We start from the raw sequence: 23,444 nt of genomic DNA, 5'->3' as shown, positions 1-23,444 counted from the left end.
TGGCTGCTAGCTAATCCCCTAGAACTAATCTCTACTTGCCACAGAGATAATCTCTCTTTCTTTTTCTCTCTCTCTCTTTAAGGCTGGGTGTGGCAATTTTCAGTTACTCTGGGCAAGAGGAATTTATGAGGTGTAGAAAGGCAGCTGCACAACAAAAAAGAGATTTTCTTAGGGAGCACAACTCCATGGACTGCAACCCATAAAACTAAATTTTATGATGGAAACAGCATGAAATAATATGTACCTTTAATGTACCTTCAGGTTTCAAAGTGTTCAGTTATAAAAAGGGTCCAGGCAAATTATTTGGAACTTTATCTTTTGTTCTTGGAAGAGAATGTACCAGATACAAATGAGGGATAATCTCTTTTTTATTTGTTTTTATTTGCCTATCTATTTGTTCTCAGAAAGGATGCTGAACCTATACTCTTCAGTTTATCAGCAGAGAAAGTACATAACAAATAGCAGACATGAGTGCTTCTCCATGCTAGCTTATCCATATATCTTATTCTTAACTCTTTTTGGAGAGCAGGGCCCTATGCACATTGCACTCATATTGGTGTAAATCAAGTTACTTCTATAGACCTACAGAGAGAGGAGAATCTGTTTCTGGGAAAATGAAGTAGGTAAGTGTGTATGGCAGATTCATTCTTTGGCCTCTGGACTGAAACAGCCAACAAGGGGGCAAATTACTGTCAATAATATTGGACCATTTTCTATTATAAGAAACCTGTCTAATATTTTTGTATTCCCCAGGAATGTTTTATTGGCCTTTTCAAGTAAATACTAGTCAATACAGGCCAGGGGAAAATATCCTTCAGCTATAAAACTGTCCTGTTCATGCTTAAAATGAACTTTGGCTGGCTCTTATGGAGTGGGGAAAAATGGAAACGAGGAAATTCAGAATGTAAGTGTTTAACTTTCCAAACTGTTTTCTTCAGTTGGATTAGTCTGTTAATGTTTGTAAACAATAAATTTGATCAGTCTTTTAATTAATTTTCACAAAGTATTTTGGCTTAGTTGCAATCAGCTTTACCATCCCTTCACCAAAGAATAAAGTGGCATAAGGCACTCCTTTCCTCCCTAGTGCAGGCCACCTATGTAGCCAGTCTTTGCACAGGGGGAATCAGCTTTTGAACAACAGCTACTCCCGTTCTTGTACAATTCGGTAAGGACTGGCCATCCAGGGGCAGAGCTTTGAATATACCCCCAACTGTGCACCAACCAGCACAATCAAGCTCTCTCTTTAGATTTGATTAGTTGTTGCACAGGAAACAAATATCAGCTGATTACTAAAACCATATATCCCCTTGTAACTCTGACAGACCCCAGTCATTGGTGGCTGGGATTGAACTTGGGAACCTCTGGAGCTAAATGCATGAGCGTCTACTGCATGAGCTTACAGCCACATAGCTTTTAGCTAAGGCTGTAAAGCAGACTCATTCATCTTTCTCTAAGTGGTCTCGGTGCCACTAGCTAGGACAGAGCACCACACCCATAAGGTGTATGGGTTACACTTGCAACCAAACTCAATCTCCTGTGCAGGAAGTTTTCACTATAGAGCTCAGAATATGTCTGGTTTTCCCTATGTATCTAGTCAGATCAAATCACATGCACTTCTTGGGATTTCTAATTAGATAAACTCCAAAGATATTCAACCTGAATGGCTTGAAACTTTACAAGTGTAATACAGAAAGTTTGTGTATGTGTAATCATGTTATCAAGGTTCCTCCCCCACTCTGAACTCTAGGGTACAGATGTGGGGACCCGCATGAAAACCTCCTAAGCTTACTTTCACCAGCTTAGGTTAAAACTTCCCCAAGGTACAAATTAATTTTATCCTTTGTCCCTGGATCTCCACTGCCACCACCAAACTTTAACTGGGTTTACTGGGAAACGTAGTTTGGACACGTCTTTCCCCCCAAAATCTTCCCAACCCTTGCACCCCACTTCCTGGGAAAGGTTTGGTAAAAATCCTCACCAATTTGCATAGGTGACCACAGACCCAAACCCTTGGATCTGAGAACAATGAAAAAGCATTCAGTTTTCTTAAAAGAAGACTTTTAATAGAAGTAAAGAAATCCCCTCTGTAAAACCAGGATGGTAGATACCTTACAGGGTAATTAGATTCAAAACATAGAGAATCCCTCTAGGCAAACCTTAAGTTACAAAAAAGACACACAGACAGGAATAGCCATTCTATTCAGCACAGTTCTTTTCTCAGCCATTTAAAGAAATCATAATCTAACACATACCTAGCTAGATTACTTACTAAAAGTTCTAAGACTCCATTCCTGGTCTATCCCCGGCAAAAGCAGCATACAGACAGCCACAGACCCTTTGTTTCTCTCCCTCCTCCCAGCTTTTGAAAGTATCTTGTCTCCTCATTGATCATTTTGGTCAGGTACCAGCGAGGTTACCTTTAGCTTCTTAACCCTTTACAGGTGAGAGGATTTTTCCTCTGGCCAGGAGGGATTTTAAAGGGGTTTACCCTTCCCTTTATATTTATGACACATGTCTACCTCTCTTGGTTTGCCCCAATGAGGTTAAAGACCTTTACTGACTGCCAGTAGATTTCTCTCTTTATCTTAATTCATAATGGTTTATGTTCTTGGTTCTAATGCTCCTGAGTTCAATCCCCCTTGGTGTCCCATGACATCTGTATATATGCAGTAAGGGTTTGCTACCCATAGTCACAGCACTGCGTGACAACTGGGGGGAGGGCAGTTGGCACATCCCAATTCCAGGTGTTGCCCATTTTCTCCTTTAGTTTCTCTTGCACACATTTCTGGGTGTGATTCTTTCACACCAATTTTACAATGCAGTAACTGCATTGACTTCAAAGGATATGTACTTGATTTTAACTGTTATATGGGCCTGATCCAAAGTTCACTGAAGACAATTAGGGCATGTCTACACTTACTGTGGATTGATGCTGTGGCAATCGATCCACCAGGGGTAGATTAGCAGGTCTAGTGAAGACCCGCTGAATCGACTGCAGATCACTCTCCCGTCGACTCTGGTGCTCCACCAGAATGAGAAGTATAAGGTAAGTTGATGGGAGAGTTTCTCCCATCAACCCAGCGTGGTGTAGACACCACAATAAGTCGACTTAAGCTATGTTGAGTCCAGCTATGTTATTCACGTAGCTGGAGTTGCGTAACTTAGGTCAACTTACCCCATAGTGTAGACGTGTCCTTAGAGTCTTAACTGCCTTCAGTTGGCTTTCCAGATTCTAGATACTGCATTTGATCCTTAGCCTTCTTGTTTCTATTATTTCAGTGCTCAGGGCAAGATTCTGATAGCCTTATGCTAAGCCTTCCCCTTTGAACCTGTAATCCCACTGGGTTCAGCTGGGCTACTCCTAAACTACAATTTAGCATGAGTAAGGCAACCAAAAACTGTCCTTAAATGTCTTTTTGTTGTTGTTGTTATTTTGCCTGGGTACCAAGTTTTCTTCCACTTTGCTTTTCTCCTGAAGTGTTTTCTGTTACTGGTCCTAGGCAAGATGCCTTGAAAATTAACTTACAGTAACTCCTTACTTAAAGTCATCCCAGTTAATGTTGTTTCATTGTTACATTGCTGATCAATTAGAGAACATGCTCATTGAAAGTTGCACAATGCTCCCTTATAACATTGTTTGGCATCTGCCTGCTTTGTCCACTGCTTGCAGGAAGAGCTGCACGTTGCAGCTAGCTGGTGGGGGTTGGAACCACGGTGGACCAGCAGCCCCCCTATCAGCTCCCCACTCCCCTAAATCCCCTGTGCGTCAGCCATCCAGTAGGCTATCAATTGCCAGCAGTTCAGCTGTCCCTCTCCCCACTGCCATGTGCTGCTCCTGCCCTCTGCCTTGGAGCTGCTCCCAGGAGCCTCCTGCTTGCTGTGCAGGGGGAGGGAAGAGAGGGGCTCATGTCAGGGTGTCCTCCTCCCCCTGCTCCTGCCCCCCACTTACCCTTTCTCCATATAGAGCAGGGTGGGGACACGACAGGGCTCAGGACGGAGGGAGCTTGCTGGCCACAGCTGCTGTCTCAACTTTCTGATCTACTTAAAAAGGCAATGTACTTAAAGTGGTGTCCGCGTACTTAAAGGGGCAATGCACATCTCTCTCTCACAAAGGGTGTGCATCTCTGTCTCTGTCTGCCATGCTGTCTCCCTTCCCTCCATTTGTGCTGCATTGTAGAGTGTGAGGCTACATTAACAACACTGTGTTAACCCTTGAGGGCTCAGCCAAATGCTTGTTCATCATTTAGCAGTAAGGCATTCCCTGGGAAATATCCCACCTTCTTCCACCCTCTAACTTCACCACCTCAATGAAGCTTCACAATCATCATCGCTGTGTACAGTATTAAATTGTTTAAAACTTATATTGTGTGTATGTATATGTGTATATATATATATGTGTGTGTGTGTGTATATATATATATATATATATATATATATATATATATATATATATATATAATATAGTTTTTTGTCTGGTGAAAAAAAATTCCCTGGAACCTAACCCCCCCTATTTACATTAATTCTTATAGGGAAATTGGATTCGCTTAACATCATTTCACTTAAAAAGTCTCATTTTTCAGGAACCTAACTACAAGGTTAAGCGAGGAGTTACTGTATTTGAATGTCTTTTCTTAGTTATCTTAGATATCTTAGTTATCTCCCACAGAGAATCCCAGCAAACTTGCTGTTGCTTGCTACTGTGCCATTTACCTGTTTTCTGCCAGGCATTGCCTCTGGGGTAATAGTCATTTTCTAGCTAGTTCACGTCTATTTCATGAAATCATTTGATGCTCAGCTAATTCTATCAGCTATTCCCTTTGTTTATATCTCAGGTTGTTTGCTATTTTATCAGCCTGGGAGAAAAGGATTCAGCAAGAAATCTACTTCTGTTCCCTTGGAGCGGATGCTTTGACCTTGGAACATCTGAGCCATCTAGAACTTTTTATTTGTATTTTATTCTATTTTTAATTTTTTAAAAAATGCCTGTATGTTACAAAAAGGCATCTCCTTCAGGAACTGGTGATGGTCATGGTATACTTACAACAGCACATTCTGCTTCAGTGCATTTAAGAATTCCACACAGGTTCAGAAAAAAACCATATCCAATCACATTTATGGAAATTTAAATTGCTGTAGAAACAAACTGAAACAATTTTCAAAAAAATTTTACTCACTCACTCACACTATGTCGGAAAAATTAGCACAGGTGTTATTGTTTTAAGAACTCTCAGTGTGACAATTCTACCACTATGTATTTTTTAGATGGGTTGTGTGGACAATTGTTTCAGTATCATGTTAAAAATCACCAAAAAAACCCCAAACCATAAAATAAGTCTACTAACCAATAGCCTTTGAAATAAATTTATTAATTAATTGCTTAAATGGGGAAGTCTTATTAATCAAGTCAAATAGCTTGTGTACTCTTTTTCTAGAGATTGATTTCCTTATATCCAAAGTTGTTATATTATTATTAGCATTCTTAATAATAATATTTCTGTAGAACTGTAAGTATACAAAGCTTTACAAATAAAATGAGCTAAGATCACTACCATTAAGAGACAAGATAGACAAATACAAGGCGAGGCAGGATGTGAAGATTGTTGATGAGAAGAATGAAGGAAGGATTGACTATAGAGGTGATAATGTATAACAGCAGATATAGTAGGTAAAAAGGTGGTTTTGTGGTTAAAACACTGGGCAGGCAAGCTGGGTTCAGTTCCTGCCTTTGTTACAGAATTTCTTTTTAACCTTGAGTAAGTCACTTAAGTTCTCAATATGTGCTAGTAACTATCTCTCAAATGATGGTTGCTACTGATAGTGATGTTATGAGGCTAGCAGGGAGACAAGCAACTAAAGTTCACAGGAATGGAGCTCCTGTCTGATTACCCCTACCGGATATGCCAGACCCATCCACCACCTTCACTTTATCTTAGCTATAATAGTGATTTCTATCGTGTGGCATCTACTCCAATGGTTAGTCCACATATTTATCTCATGAATTCTTCATTAATTGCAGATATATTCAACCCAAAATCTTATCTTTATTGGTCAAATGTGTTAACCTTTTAAGCACTGTCCAAAGCCCGATTTCCCCAAAGGTGTTTAAGGAGGGTGCGGGCTGAAGATTAAGAGATGGTTTGAGTGTATTCTTTATAGAATATGGCTGTTGGAGCGTATGGCTGTTGGAGCGCTCTGGTTTTTGTAGGAGAGTCTTTTAACTGGAAGCAAGTAATGGAATTTGATTAACTGAAATATTGTTCTCATACAGTTTGGATTTTCTAATAGTTTGTTCTTAAAATGTGGGTGGTGCCTCTGGAGAGGCACTGAAATTTAAATAATAATTAAAAAATCCTGACCCTGCATCTTCACAAGCATGGAGTTTGGCTAGAACTCTGTGGCTCACTGTATACTATGCTCATAGAACCCTGCTAAAATAATTCTGAAGGGGGAAGCTCTCACTATATCTTCCACCATGACCTAGCCACCTCCTACGTATAGTTTTATTCCATGCACCCCTCTTCTTCTCTCACTTCTGTATATAGCAGTGAGGTTACTGAACAGTCATATTAAGGGATAGGTAGACTTTCCCTGACTGACAGACAAAGAAACAGTGAGGTGGCCTCCACCATATGAAGGCAGTTGACAGTTCCAAAATGCAGTTGTCACACAGGAGTATGGTCAATAAGGGTGTAAGGTACTTCTGTCCCTGGGCTACCAGTGTGAGGAGAAAGACATACATCCCCTAATCATTTGCAAGCCCCCTCTCCAGCTATCAGTGCCATTTGGAGGGGCTTTAACTGAACTCCTCATACTTGGTCCATTCTCTTCCCCATCTCCTACAGGTTGTTCTGCGGTCCCTGGTTAGAGTAAATAGAGGGGCAGGATCCATAGAGGAACAGTGGAGGCGTTAGGGAGTTCATTTGCAGGAGCTCCTTATCCTCTTTTGAGGTTTTCTGAGTCAGGATGATGAAATAGTTAAGAAGTCTCTCTGTTCCCCATAGTCCAATGCACTGACTATCACTAGTGCCAGTTAGGTTAGCATGGAGCTATTATGCATGATCAGCATTTGACCTTATGTGCATGAAACTATATGAAAACCATTACTTAGACAGAGACCGTCTTTGAGGCAGGAACCATCTTTTTGTTCTGGTGTACAGCACCCAGGAAAATATGGTCCGGCTCCATGACTGGGGTTCCTAGGCACTACTTCAATACAAATAATCAATAATATTAATAATAATTTAAAATGATGGATATGGCTTCCATGCTTGGTCAAATAAGTTAATCAACAGCAAACTCATTGGGGACTATAAAATAATTTTTCTGTTCAAACCTATAAGTACTTGCTCCAGACAGAGAAAAAAGAATTCATGCTAATTAGCATGTTCATTAGAGCCCCCTGAGCATCCTCAGTGTTGACGATATGTTTTGTATTGCAAATCCAAACTTGTCATGCAAGTGCATGGAGAAGAGAAAGGAAACTGGCTCAATGAGCCAGTGGAAGGTGATTAATGCATTACGGTTTCTCTACTTGCAACTCATCTATCTACTGCTTTGGAAACCTAGCAAATATCACATTACATGGTTGTTTGGCAGATATGCCAGTACTGTACTAATTCCACTGCCAACTGCCTTACCAAGGGGAAGATAAAAAGAGTCCTATTGGAGGGAAAACTCATTCCTGTCTTTTTCTTTTTCCCCGCTGTTCATTGTCAGTGGTTCTTCCCCCTCCCGCTCCCTCCCCCTTTTTAATGTATTATGTGCAAGAATCAAATTCTGTTATGGGGTTCTTTACTCCCATCATTAAACATTGCATTTTGATTCATTAATCTCAGTGCTAATTATCTTCTTAACCCATATTTTTGTGGACTGGTTTGGGGTCAGATAACTCACCTTTTGGTACATGTGTTTTGAAGTAGGCATGGGTAAGTATGGTATCTCTTTAAATATCTTTGGGTACCATGGAAATAATTCATAATAATAATGATTTAATATGAGGAAATAAGTTTCTCATATTGTAGCTGGAAAGCAGAAGGAAATTGCATCTTTAAGATTTTATAAGACCAGTTATCAGTTTAGCAATCTGTTAGCAGACTGAACTGTCATGAACAAGAACCTACGCACAATATGAGCTGTCATTTATTTTTAGAAACACCAAGAAAGTTGGGGAAAAATTAAACATTTTGATGTGACAAATTGTGGTAAGAGTACAGGAGCACAGAATTTAACATACCATATTGGCTCCTTCCTCCGTCAGATGTAGTATCGAGCCTCCAGGAGTGGCCTGTGACTGATACTCTATGGTCGGGGACCGAGGATGGGAGAAGAGGAATATACGATGCACTTGGCAATTGTACATGGTAAAAAAATTCCTTCCTGACTCAGAGTGAGATGATTAAAAACAAAAATTGTTCCCCACCAAGGACTTGGTAGGTCAGGCAATTTTCTGTCAGTACTTTTCTTCCTTTCAAAGAATGGTTGATAGCATCATATTTTGAGCTGTAGCTCACGAAAGCTCATGCTCAAATAAACTGGTTAGTCTCTAAGGTGCCACAAGTACTCCTTTTCTTTTTTCTTTTTACGAATACAGACTAACACGGCTGTTACTCTGAAACCTGATATTTTGTAGTGACATTCCATGCAGTAATAATACTGAAGCCTCTGCAATGCTAAATGACTGGTGATTTCACATCACAATTATAGAAATACCGTATGTTTCATTACTTTGTGTCATCCATGAAACTAATGGAGTTCTTCTGCTGGAAAATTGGAGTCAAGTTGTTTGGTTAGTCAAATGCACTATCTTTCACCTTTCAACTTTATTGGGATGCTGACACAGTGTGGATGCTCAGCATACTCATATGTTATATTATCTGGCTTATTTCACCTTACTGCTGGTGAAAGGTGCTAGATAACTGGCATTAGAGGCTGTACAGCTACAACATTGGAAGTGACAATGTAAATTTCCCTACTGGCTCTCTGTTTTAACTGAGCCCTGTTGGAACCTCGTCTATGGATTGGAGAATAGTTCAGTATGCAGGGTCCATTTATTCATTGGCCTCTATGCTAAAACTGCCAGCAGGGGTGATACCTGTGGTGGTGGTTTTGGGATGTAGAAACCTTTCATTAACTTTTACCTTAGACAACCTGGCAACATTTCACAATGTTTCAGAGGATATTGTCAAACCAGCCCAGCTCAATTGTTAGGTCAAACAAGGAGCCAAAGCGCCTTGGGAAATTGCCACATGAAAGTTGTCTGATGCCTCTTCCAAACTTCAGCCAGTCTGGCTTTTAGAAGTTCTGTTGCAGTTTGAAAGTTAATAGTCCCAAGACTGAATGTAATTAATTTTGGGGAATGATCTGCTGAAAATTTATTACAGTCATAACTGGGATGGCTCTCTTAATTGCTGTGAGAAAAAATCAAGAGCTGTTTGTAGTTTCTCATTTTTTTGGTCTCCCAATTTTGATATTTTAGACTATTTCACTTTGTCTTCAGAGTGCCTGTGTAATAGGCTATGTTTTGTGAGCTTCTGTAAATGCACCAGAGATTATAGCAACTTCTAAAGAAACTTTACAGAAAATAAGTCAGTATTTAATATCCATTATCACACTACAGTATCTGAGATACTACAGATACTTCCTACAACAGTAAGTTGGTAATGGTTGGTTGATTTTGAATGATAATCAGACAGGAAGCGTGTGTGTATGTAAGTGAATATATCTCTCTATCTCTAAGTGTGCATATGCGTGTAGCTGAGCACTTCTCAAAAAACTGTTTTTTAAGCTAGTTTATAATAGTGGTTTTCCTGTGTTAACAGAAAAAAATGGAATCATATAATGGTACTGAACTGAAGCAGTTCAAATTATGACCTCTTTCTCCCTTTTTCTCAGTTACCCAGGGTGGATATGCTTTTCATGTTAGACCACACTCTTTGTAGATTGCAAGCACTGCTTATACTATTGCTCAAAGAGTAATAAACAGGTATTTTGAATAAATTTCTGAAGAATCTAATTGAAGAGAAAGGTATAAATATGTTCAGAAGCATTTTTTTCTGGAGATAGAGAGGACTGAGAATTATGGTTAATAACAAGACAGATGGGAAATATTCTTATTATTCTAGTAAGTGAGGAACACAGCTAAGTGGATACAAAATATTTTTGCAAGTATATACCTGCATTTTAAAATGAATGATTTTTAGGACAAGCTCATATCCCTTTTTGGTTTTGCTTTCTGCAAAGCTTACAATGATTGTTTATCTCACTCAAATGCTCAGAGAAACACAGTATTAAGCTTGTACACTTGAATATTTCTTTTGGAAATAGTATATCTTATAGGGAGTGAGACATTCATTTACACAGCTTGGAACCCTGTAACAGGGTAGCCTACCCCTTTAAAGGCCAGGGGGTCTGAGCTAGCCAGCCCTGTTTAATTATCCAACACAGCTGGGAAGGGATCTAGTGATTACAAAAGCCAGCAAGTGGCTCCTCCTCGGAGGAGGAGGAATTGTAGGAAGGAGTTTTACAAGTGCACAAGAAAGCTGAAAGATCTTCATTATAGATAAAGGATTTGTCCATTTCTGACCAAAAGCTCTACCTAAAACTTGAACTTATTTTTTCTGCATGCTAAAAAAATGCTGATATAACATATCTTCTCCCCTCCAGCCCCCACCCAACTTCATTTTCTACTGGCATAAATCATTGTATACAATGGAGTTACACTGATTTACACTACCTGAGGATATGGCCCAAAATGTTTTTAGTTGTTTTACTAAATTAAACCATTACTAACTAGAAGTTTGGCCTGTAACCATTTATAAAAAATTCCTATGACTATTGTCTGTGTCTAGTAAAGACTCATGTCAAAGGATTTGTGGAATTTTCTACAGAATTCCATCAATTACCAAAAGCAAGAATTTCAACAGAAAATGGTAATTGGAATGTGTATGTGTTGTATCAGCTTCACACAAAATTATTGTATAATTTCTTGGTGGTGGGAGACAGCTACTGTTAGACTGGACTATAAAAGAAGCAAATCAGCATGTCAGCCTGCTGTAGTCATTTTCCTTTTGTATTCTGCTGGCCTACGAGCATCCCTAGGCAATATGTCTATGAATAGCACCATTGCAGGAGGAAAATTATAATGGCAATGCAGCACTGCAGAATAAACAGAAAGGTGTCCCAATAATTAATATGAGCAGTGTCTTTGTTGAAGACAGCCTGAAACTAGGCACATAATTAACCTCTAAGATGCCAAACTGCCCTTTGCTGGTTATTTTGGTCATTCTGAATACTGAATTGTTTTTAAATGTCTTATTTGGGCTGTATGTATTTTGGGCACTGAGGATCTTCCCCTGATTTCACAGAAAGTGTGACAATTTACATCAGCTGAGCATATTTACTTGTGCTGAAATGTAGAGCCAATGTTGATGTCTGTATTTGTGTACTAATTCAAATATGTGTGATGAATTAAAGCAATTTCTGCCAATACACACCTGTTGCGTCCATAGGCAATCAAGCAAAAACTTAGTGTCAGATTGTGATCTCAGTTACCCTTTTGTAAATTCAGAACAATTCCTCTGAAGCTAGTGGAAATAGTTTGGATTTACATTGATGTAGCAGAGATAAGAGTGACGATTTGAAGTACCCCCACATGTAAACCCAGGATGAGACTGAGATCTTCATTTACCCCATACACCTATACCACCCATTTTCTCCTCCACATTATTGAAAGTAAGAGTATGAGTGCCTAGGATTTAAGAGTCAGCTCCATTCAGTGCTGAGAAAAATGTTTATTGCTTAGTCTTCTTTGCATCCACACACAAAGCATGCCCCCCACTTTTGGGGTGAAATCCTGACCGTATTTGCGGGGGGAGAGGGGGGTTAGAGAGAGAGAGAGAGAGAGAGAGATGGTGCACCATTCTCAAACTCTTTCTGGCCCAATGGATATTAATTGTTTATGGAATTGGAACAATTTCAACAGGAGAAAATGAGATAAACCGACATCAGAATATCCCATACCCCAGGAGTTAGGGCTCTCACCTGAGAAGTGGAAACTTCTGTTTAAATCCCCTCTCTTCATCAGGAAGGTGGGGATTTGAAACAGGGTGTCTCAAATCCCGTGTCCCCCCCCACCATTCCTCAGATGTTCCTGTTAACTGCTGGAAATGGCCCACCTTGATTATCACTACAAAAGGTTTTCTTCCCCCCTCCCCCCTGCTCTCCTGCTGGTAATAGCTCATCTTAAGTGAAAAGTAAAGGAGTACTTGTGGCACCTTAGAGACTAACCAATTTATTTGAGCATAAGCTTTCGTGAGCTACAGCTCACTTCATCGGATGCATACTGTGGAAAGTGTAGAAGATCTTTTTATATACACACAAAGCATGAAAAAATACCTCCTCTCACCCCACTCTCCTGCTGGTAATAGCTTATCTAAAGTGATCACTCTCCTTACAATGTGTATGATGATCAAGGTGGGCCATTTCCAGCACAAATCCAGGGTTTAACAAGAACGTCTGGGGGGGGGGTAGGAAAAAACAAGGGGAAATAGGTTACCTTGCATAATGACTTAGCCACTCCCAGTCTCTATTCAAGCCTAAGTTAATTGTATCAAATTTGCAAATGAATTCCAATTCAACAGTTTCTCGCTGGAGTCTGGATTTGAAGTTTTTTTGTTGTAATATGTGAGAGTTACCAAAAGAGTTGTGAGAGTTACCAAAAGAAACTACAGCATTTGCTCAAGAAAATCCCTGAAAAAGCACAAGATCAAATCCGCACAGACACACCCCTGGAACCCCGACCTGGGATATTCTATCTACTACCCAAGATCCATAAACCTGGAAATCCTGGGCGTCCCATCATTTCAGGCATTGGCACCCTGACAGCAGGATTGTCTGGCTATGTAGACTCCCTCCTCAGGCCCTACACTACCAGCACTCCCAGCTACCTTCGAGACACCACTGACTTCCTGAGGAAACTAGAATGCATCGGTGATCTTCCTGATAACACCATCCTGGCCACTATGGATGTAGAAGCCCTCTACCCAACATTCCACACAAAGATGGACTACAAGCCGTCAAGAACACTATCCCCGATAACGTCACGGCTAACCTGGTGGCTGAACTTTGTGACTTTGTCCTTACCCATAACTATTTTACATTTGGGGACAATGTATACCTTCAGATCAGCGGCACTGCTATGGGTACCCGCATGGCCCCACAGTATGCCAACATTTTTATGGCTGACTTAGAACAACGCTTCCTCAGCTCTCGTCCCCTAACGCCCCTACTCTACTTGCGCTATATTGATGACATCTTCATCATCTGGACCCATGGAAAAGAAGCCCTTGAGGAATTCCACCATGATTTCAACAATTTCCATCCCACCATCAACCTCAGCCTGGTCCAGTCCACACAAGAGATCCACTTCCTGGACACTACAGTGCTAATAAACGATGGTCACATAAACACCACCCTATACCGGAAACCTACTGACCGCTATTCCTACCTACATGCCTCCAGCTTTCACCCTGACCACACCACACGATCCATCGTCTACAGCCAAGCTCTGCGATACAACCGCATTTGCTCCAACCCCTCAGACAGAGACAAACACCTACAAGATCTCTATCAAGCATTCTTACAACTACAATACCCACCTGCGGAAGTGAAGAAACAGATTGATAGAGCCAGAAGAGTTCCCAGAAGTCTCCGACTACAGGACAGGCCTAACAAAAAAAAATAACAGAATGCCACTAGCTGTCACCTTCAGCCCCCAACTAAAACCCCTCCAACGCATTATTAAGGATCTACAACCTATCCTGAAGGATGACCCAACACTCTCACAGATCTTGGGAGACAGGCCAGTCCTTGCCTACAGACAGCCCCCCAACCTGAAGCAAATACTCACCAGCAACCACATACCACACAACAGAACCACTAAGCCAGGAACCTATCCTTGCAACAAAGCCCGTTGCCAACTCTGCCCACATATCTATTCAGGGGACACCATCACAGGGCCTAATAACATCAGCCACACTATCAGAGGCTCGTTCACCTGCACATCCACCGATGTGATATATGCCATCATGTGCCAGCAATGCCCCTCTGCCATGTACATTGGTCAAACTGGACAGTCTCTATGTAAAAGAATAAATGGACACAAATCAGATGTCAAGAATTATAACATTCATAAACTAGTCGGAGAACACTTCAATCTCTCTGGTCATGCGATTACAGACATGAAAGTTGTGATATTACAACAAAAAAACTTCAAATCCAGAGTCCAGCGAGAAACTGCTGAATTGGAATTCATTTGCAAATTTGATACAATTAACTTAAGCTTGAATAGAGACTGGGAGTGGCTAAGTCATTATGCAAGGTAATCTATTTCCCCTTGTTTTTTCCTACCCCCCCACCCCCTTCAGATGTTCTTGTTAAACCCTGGATTTGTGCTGGAAATGGCCCACCTTGATTATCATACACATTGTAAGGAGAGTGGTCACTTTAGATAAGCTATTACCAGCAGGAGAGTAGGGTGGGAGGAGGTATTTTTTCATGCTTTGTGTGTATATAAAAAGATCTTCTACACTTTCCACAGTATGCATCCGATGAAGTGAGCTGTAGCTCACGAAAGCTTATGATCAAATAAATTTGTTAGTCTCTAAGGTGCCACTAGTACTCCTTTTCTTTTTTCAAATCCCAATGTTATAAATGAGTTGTCCTCTTCCTCCAGCGGTAATGTGGAGTTAGGTGTACTGTAAGCCTGCCCATCAGATCAGGGCCTGCAGGTGACACAGGCAGGGAAACACCTATCTCCACTTTGTTTGAGGATTCTGCTGTGACTTTGGCTTGAGATAGGCATCTGGGTGCCTGCATGAGGCAGCAGGGCACGTAATGTGAGGCAGAAATTTAGGCACCTGCGGAAGATTTACAACAAAAATATAGGCACTTTGTCATTTTAGATACCTATCTGGTTAAGTGGCAGCTGAGCAGGGGTTTTATGGATCACAGTAGTGCCTAAATCTGGAGTTTAGGTGCCTAAGTCCCTTTGTGGATCTGGGCCATATGTTCTAACTCCCAGACTTCTTTAGCCCCTGAATCACAGGTGGCCAACAAAGGTATTTCTGAGTGTGTGTGTGAGAGAAAGAGAATGTGAAGAATAGATGAATCTGACCTTCTGGTTCTTTACACTTATATAATTTAGGAAAATATATAAAGCACTCTTCACTGTATGCCAAGTCTTCAGCCTACAGTGAATTTTATAGCTGAATTATAGATTGCTAAGAAACTGAGTAGATCTTGTCATGAAACAACCTTTACTCTGGGGGGTCAAATGGTTAACACAGCAATATTTAATTCCTAGCATATTAACATACTGAAGTCTGCATTTTAAAATTATGGTGAAAATCAATCCTTATGTCTACAGTCAGACTGGTGGCAAGCAGTAGGGGCCAGACTGACACTTGGACCCCGCTGCTGCTTACACCATTTTTCTAGTTATGCAGTCCCACTGGGAGATTTGGACACACACACACCCGCCACTTACACCATTTTGCTGGTTCCCCTCCTCACACCCACTCACTGGCCAGCCTGGCTGAGTCAGCGCAGAAGGTGTCTACACCAGCAACAGATCTTTTTCCCTGGCTAGAAGCAGGGGAGGAATTCTCTGACTGTAAATGCTCCTGCCACACAGCTGTTTTGGCAGTTCATATAATGAAATGCAGTTTCTAAGGCCTGGTCTACACGGCGCGGGGTCAACTGCTGCCGCTCCCCCATCAACTCCACTTCCGCCTCTGACCGCAGTGGAGCACAGGAGTTGACGGCAGAGCGATTGGAGATTGATTTATCGTGTCTACACTAGACACGATAAATCGATCCCTGGTAGACGTACCCTAAGGGTACCGGATCACCGGGTAGTGATCAATCTATCACAAATCGATTTATCGCGTGTAGTGTAGACACGATAAATCGATCCCCAATTGCTCTGCCGTTGACTCCTGTACTCCACTGCAGCGAGAGACAGAAGCAGAGTCGATGGAGTGGCAGCAGTCGACCCCGTGCCGTGAGGATGCAAGGTAAATCGACCTAAGATACATCGACTTCAGCTACGCTGTTCTCGTAGCGAAAGTTGCATATCTTAGGTCAATCCCCCCGCCCTCCCTCCCAGTGTAGACCAGGCCTAAGATACCTGGGACCTTTTAATGGCTTTTAAGAACAGGGCCAACACTTTGAACTGGCAACTAGAGAGGACTTGGGAGCCAGTGGTGGTTGTTTGGGAGAAGGAAAAAAGTTTCCTCATAAGCTGGAGGTGGATGTCACTAGTCATTGATACTGCCTGATCATCTAAGCTCCCTGACAAGTCAAATAGGTGCTGTAGGCTTCTTTCTAAGGAAGACTGAAGCCATTATAGCGTGGTCATGTGGGTGAGTGAACATCATCTTGTGGTCTATTGTGTCAAAAGCTGCAGAGAGATCCAGTAGTATAAACATGAAGATATTGTCTTTATCCATAGCCATAAGAAGCTTGCCTTTCAATGTTGTTATAATGGCTGTCTGTGTTGTGGCCTCGTGCAAAGCCCAATTTCAAGGCATCCAGGATGGTGGTAGATGTCTCACTGTTGAAGCTTGTGTTTCTACTAGTCAAAAATAGCACTGTATTAAAACAAAACCCCACTAATTATGAGTCAAGAGTACACTTTGAATCAGTCCAATGAATTAATGCCTTTATTTGCCATTCCAAGGCTTATGGCACTCTTTCCTTTTAACGTTTGCACAACGCTTACATTAGCTTTAATGGGAATAATGTGCACGAATGAAGCAGAGCTCAGAACTCCTTCTGTTTAGGTGGCTATTGATGATCTCTACTGTTGTTCAGTGATTTAGATTAGAAATGTTCCACATACAGTATGTTTTGAAGATCATAAATTTAAGAAAAAGGTATTTAAGCGAAGTTGATTTCCTGTATGTTTTCTACCTTACTTTGCCCTCAGAGTAGAGAATGCTCTTATATCTCTGAGCAGAATTTAGTTCTATATATATATAAAGGTTATTTAATTTTTTCTGTGCATTCTTAAGTTTAAATGCCCACTACATAATTCTATTTCTTAATCTTTTTCTATAAAATTTCACTTCACAATAATCATTGTGATGTATAATAATTATCGAGATAAAAGTCTTAAAGGGATTTCAGTCTCTCCCCCTCGTCGCCCCCCCTGCCACGCATATGTGAGAGTAATGTTATATCTATAGCTAATTACACCTCCAAATCAAGAACTTAGCTGTCTAAATACAGAGGCAAAATCTCAACTGTTGAAAATTCTTCCTCTTTAAAATATTTAATCAAAACATGATGTGCCATGTTCTGCACTAATAGCATGCAAACTGATTGACTACATTGGAATTGAACAAGACATCTTAGTCAGAATTTGGCCCAGAAAATATGAGGTTTTATCCATTTTGCATAAAAATAGTTTTTCTATTAAAGCTGGTCAAAAATTAGAATTTCCATCCACAGGAAATACTGACACTTTGAAATTTCCTTTTTAACCTCAAATTGAAATGAAAAGTCAAATTCTAAATTTTCTGTGAAACAAATTCCAAAATTTGTTGGAAATATCAAGATGACCTTATTAAAATGTTTTGTTTCAAGAGGATCAAAGTGCTTCATTTTGATATAAAAATGTTTTGTTTCAACTTTATCATTTTGACTTTTATAATATATTCTAATCAAAATTAAGTCATAATGAAGCACTTATCAAAATAAAACATTTCAATTTTTTTTGGCCAAAATTGACTAAACTGATCCATTTCCATGAAACCTTTCACTTTTGTCCAATCCTCATTTTCCAGAAAAAAACTGCTGTCAGAAAATTTTCAACCACCTCTGATTCTTCCCCAGCTGCGGGAAATACCCATTTGACACAGGCCAGGAGACTAGAATTAATTCTACCTGCTGGAAGGCTTTGGCCTTCAATCAGAAAAGTATGTTAGCACAATTTTAGCTGTAGGCATGTGATTAAGTCTCATTTAAGTCAGACATTTAAGCACATGCCTAAAGTTAAGCATGTGCTGAAGTGCTTTGCTGAATAGAGATGGATTGCTGGATCACTGCCTTACTCCTGCAGGATACTGAATGCCCTCAAATTGCATTGAACCTCTGCATCTTAGCAGAATTCAGCATATGTAAGGAGCAAGCTTGACCAGTGCTGGATTTGACCCCAAGGAATGTAAAAGCTGTGTTAAAACAGATTAATCTAAAACTGTAGTTCAGGCCTTGTAAACACCACATGTATTATTATACGTAGTTACCAGGAGTAAAAATTCTCATTTTTATTTCAACTATGTTCACCCATGCAGCAAAATATAAAGGACTTTCAGTGACAGTTTGCATGAGTAAGGACTTAATACAAACTGAATGAGGACCTCAGGTTATAGGAAATGACTGGAACTTATATATGGGATGTTATTGAAACTGAAGCAGGTCTGTGACTCTAATCTCAACTGGACTCTAGTCTTAGATCATGAAATTACTGTGTGTGTGCTAAATGCTAATAATCCTGTAGTTGGCCAGCATGCCCATCCTTCCTCCCAAATACTAAGTGGCTTTTCAATTCCAGTGCAAATGGAAGAGCTAAACATATTCCTCCTTTGCACTGATCCCCACAAGGAAGGTATTTAATTAGCGGTGTTCACGTCATGTTGGTTCTTAAATATGCCACTAGTAAATTATCTTGGTAGATGCTTTCTGAACTTTCCTGCCATTTATAATTCAGTCACTCAATGACTCAAATTCTGGCTGTAGAGTAGTCTCATTTCAATACCACAGTTATGGAAGAAATTAAGTTAGATATGTCAGGCTTTTATTGAAAAATGTAAAATATGCATGTGCTTACAGAGTAGAGAAAGTATGAAAAATTAACCAAGTCAAACTGAAATCATGTTTGCTTTAATCTTTTAAACTAGATTCATGTATGTTATTGAGCCAGTCTGATAGTCAGCCCATGTGATAAGCAGGCAGTTGAAACATACACTGTAGGATTAAATGCATATAAAATGTGACTCATTCTGTTTAATATCTGTCCTCTCCATGCATTCTGGTTTTAAACATTGGGATCATTGCATCTTTTTAATATTAAAGATCACTTTGATCTCATCCAATTAGATACTATGAAGATGGCTAATTTATATTTCATTTTAGGTAAACATGTCTGACTTCTGGGAGATATTTACCAAACATTTAGTTCATGCATAGTGTTTAAAATGTAAATTTGACAGGCCATGAGGGGGCTCCTGCGGGAGATGGAAACTTTAACTCATAGCTAGGAGTTGGCAGCCTCAGAATCAAGACCCCAAACTTGCCATCCAAACTCAATAATCACCCAGGAAGGAAACAGTAATACAATTGGAAGGAAACAAAAACTTTAAAATACTTTGCAATGCAGAATGGCAGTCCACAGCTCAGGAATACTCATCTCGATTTTCTGAAGGACACTAAGATCAAGACCAAATTGAACTGAATACTGGTCACACAGCTAGAGACAGTCCCTGTCCCCAGAGAGTTCACAATCTAGACAGACAAGACAGACAAAGAAGGTGGAAAGAAATTAATATCTACATTTCACAGATAGGGAACTGAAGTCAAAGAGATTAACTGGCTTATCCAAGTCTCAGGTGAAATTTGTAGTGGAGGCAGAAATTGAACTTGGTTCTGTGATTTAATCACGAGGTTGTCCATCACAGATACTCAGTTTTTTCTAAAAGGGTATTCTTAAAGATACTTCTCCACCCCTTACTGAATCCAACAAGACACATGGAGGAAAGATCTGGGAGTAAAATTTTGCCCCTTTGACAACAGATAATATATTGCATTAGAGGGCAGACCGCATGGAAAATACAAAATATAGAATTTGCAAGAAAGCCATATGCAGTTGCAAACTACACATACTTGTATCCTCTTTCAAGATATTTCCCAGCTTGTGTACTGACTGGATATTCATTTAAAGTGTTCTTCCCAAGCTGGTAAATGAAGAGTGAAATACAGATGTTCAAATATGTAAGCCTCATTAATTAGGTATACAACAGATTCCAATGTGCCTTTAGCTGTTCAAAAAGTCATTTAAAATACTGTTTATATAATGTTTTAAGCTTTCTGTTCTCCTTTCCTATGAGTATTTAATCCGGTAATCAATCTACATTTTAAAATCTTTGCTCTGCTCACTTTCCGTAAACAATATCTCTGATCTTTTTATCTGAATAACCCACCTGTGCTGAAATCATTATGTTGCTCTCTGAATCAAAATGCACCAATCTGTATTTTATCCCTCCTCATATTTGGAAGATATGTGAAACTTTCCAGGTACATCTTGGCATACATATGGACGCTGTCTGGGTTCCCTCCCCACTCTGAACTCTAGGGTACAGATGTGGGGACCTGCATGAAAGACCCCCTAAGCTTATTTCTACCAGCTTAGGTTAAAACTTCCCCAATGCACAAATTTCTATTTGTCCTTGGACTCAGGTATGCTGACACCCCCAAGTGATTTAGACAAAGAATCAGGGAATCTTTGAGTTCCTAGTCCCACAAAATATCCCCCCAAGCCTACACCCCCCTTTCCTGGGGCGGCTTGAAAAACAAACAAGGTGAGCACAAACCAGACCCTTGGGTTTGTAGGACACTAAAAACCCAATCAGATTCTTAAAAAACAGAACTTTATAATAAAGAAAAAAAATGGTAAAAGAAGCACCTCTGTAAAATCAGGATGGAAGGTAATTTTACAGGACAATCAGATTCAAAACACAGATTATTTCCCTCTAGGCAAAACTTAAGTTACAAAAACCAGGGATAAACCTCCCTCTAGCTCAGGGAAAACTCACAAGGTAAAACAAAGATTAACACATTTCCTTGGTTTACTTACAATTTTTGTATTCTAGATGCTTAGTTCTAGTAGGGCTTTGGGAGATGTTTTTTCCCTGTCCTGATTCCTCACTGACCCAACAAAGAGAACCAACAAAGAGAACAAAGCAAAAACCTTCCCCCACAGATTTGAAAGTATCTTCTCCCCTTATTGGTCCTTTTGGTCAGGTGCCAACCAGGTTACCTGAGCTTCTTAACCCTTTACATGTAAGGAGGGATTTTATGATACCCTTGTCTGTATGTTTATGACAGACACAAAAAAGGTAAAGATGAAAGGGAGAAAGGGATAATGTAGTAGGTCTTCTACGCTCATTAATTCTTTAAATCTGAATACGATTCTGTTCTTAAGTTAAAACCACTCGATGGAGGTACCCTTAATGCTATGGAAAATGCACTATGTCTTAAGACAAAAGTGATAGCTCCAAGTCCACATTTCAAATCTGTATTTAAACATTGCCATCGCTTTTACTATTATATATAACACTGCCACCATTGGCTAAACTCACTCAAATATTAGCATATGGATGTATACTTAGGATATCCTTTGGAAGAAACTTGAACCAGAAAACACTTTCAGTTAAATGGTCCTCTCATTAATATGATGGAGTGTGTTGTGCCTTTTAGGCCTATATCCTTGGATATGCCCTTATGTATATGGAGAATTACTTAATCCCATTTATGCCTCTCTCTGGCTTGATACAGATAGACACAGCAAGAAGCTTATTGCTGTTATCAGTTGCATCCAAGTAAGGGGACAATGCAGAACATTGCAGCAATTTACAGGATTTTTTAATTTGTGAACTCCAAATTTATGCTATGGAGGAAAAACCTCTTTCTACAATCATTGACACATAAAGGTTGCAGGATCAGGTTCATAAAGAGGAAATGAAAATTAAATGCTTACAGTAAAATTCCTTTCTCTTCACTTATAGAATATCTAAGAGTGTATTTTTTTGAGTTCCTGGAAGTGGGCATCTAAAAAGGTAACTTCTTGACGCTAAAAGAAAAGGAGTACTTGTGGCACCTTAGAGACTAACCAATTTATTTGAGCATGAGCTTTCGTGAGCTACAGCTCACTTCATCGGATGCATACTGTGGAAACTGCAGAAGACATACACAGAGACCATGAAACAATACCTCCTCCCACCCCACTCTCCTGCTGGTAATAGCTTATCCAAAGTGATCATCAAGTTGGGCCATTTCCAGCACAAATCCAGGTTTTCTCACCCTCCGCCCCCCCACACACACAAACTCACTCTCCTGCTGGTAATAGCCCATCCAAAGTGACCACTCTCCTTACAACGTGCATGAAAATCAAGGTGGGCTATTTCCAGCACAAATGCAGGTTTTCTCACCCCCCCCCCTTTTTTTCAAAAAACACACACACACAAACTCACTCTCCTGCTGGTAATAGCTTATCCAAAGTGACCACTCTCCCTACAATGTGCATGATAATCAGGGTGGGCCATTTCCAGCACAAATCCAGGTTTTCTCACCCCCCTCCCCCATGCACACACAAACTCACTCTCCTGCTGGTAACAGCTTATCCAAAGTGACCACTCTCCCTACAATGTGCATGATAATCAAGGTGGGCCATTTCCAGCACAAATCCAGGTTTTCTCACCCCCCTCCCCCATGCACACACAAACTCACTCTCCTGCTGGTAACAGCTTATCCAAACTGACCACTCTCCCCACAATGTGCATGACAATCAAGGTGGGCCATTTCCAGCATAAATCCAAGTTTAACCAGAACGTCTGGGGGTGGGGGGGTAGGAAAAAACAAGGGGAAATAAGCTACCTTGCATAATGACTTAGCCACTCCCAGTCTCTATTTAAGCCTAAATTAATAGTATCCAATTTGCAAATGAATTCCAATTCAGCAGTTTCTCGCTGGAGTCTGGATTTGAAGTTTTTTTGTTGTAAGATAGCGACCTTCATGTCTGTGATTGCGTGACCAGAGAGATTGAAGTGTTCTCTGACTGGTTTATGAATGTTATAATTCTTGACATCTGATTTGTGTCCATTTATTCTTTTACGTAGAGACTGTCCAGTTTGACCAATGTACATGGCAGAGGGGCATTGCTGGCACATGATGGCATATATCACATTGGTGGATGTGCAGGTGAACGAGCCTCTGATAGTGTGGCTGATGTTATTAGGCCCTGTGACGGTGTCCCCTGAATAGATATGTGGGCACAGTTGGCAACGGGCTTTGTTGCAAGGATAGGTTCCTGTTGTGGTGGTATGTGGTTGTTGGTGAGTATTTGCTTCAGGTTGGGGGGCTGTCTGTAGGCAAGGACTGGCCTGTCTCCCAAGATTTGTGAGAGTGTTGGGTCATCCTTCAGGATAGGTTGTAGATCCTTAAAAATGCGTTGGAGGGGTTTTAGTTGGGGGCTGAAGGTGACGGCTAGTGGCGTTCTGTTATTTTCTGTTAGACCTGTCCTGTAGTAGGTGACTTCTGGGAACTCTTCTGGCTCTATCAATCTGTTTCTTCACTTCCGCAGGTGGGTATTGTAGTTGTAAGAATGCTTG

The sequence above is a fragment of the Natator depressus genome, chromosome 8 (genome assembly GCF_965152275.1).
Source record: "Natator depressus isolate rNatDep1 chromosome 8, rNatDep2.hap1, whole genome shotgun sequence".
Lineage (NCBI taxonomy): Eukaryota > Metazoa > Chordata > Testudines > Cheloniidae > Natator > Natator depressus.
This window is presented reverse-complemented; position numbering follows the sequence as displayed.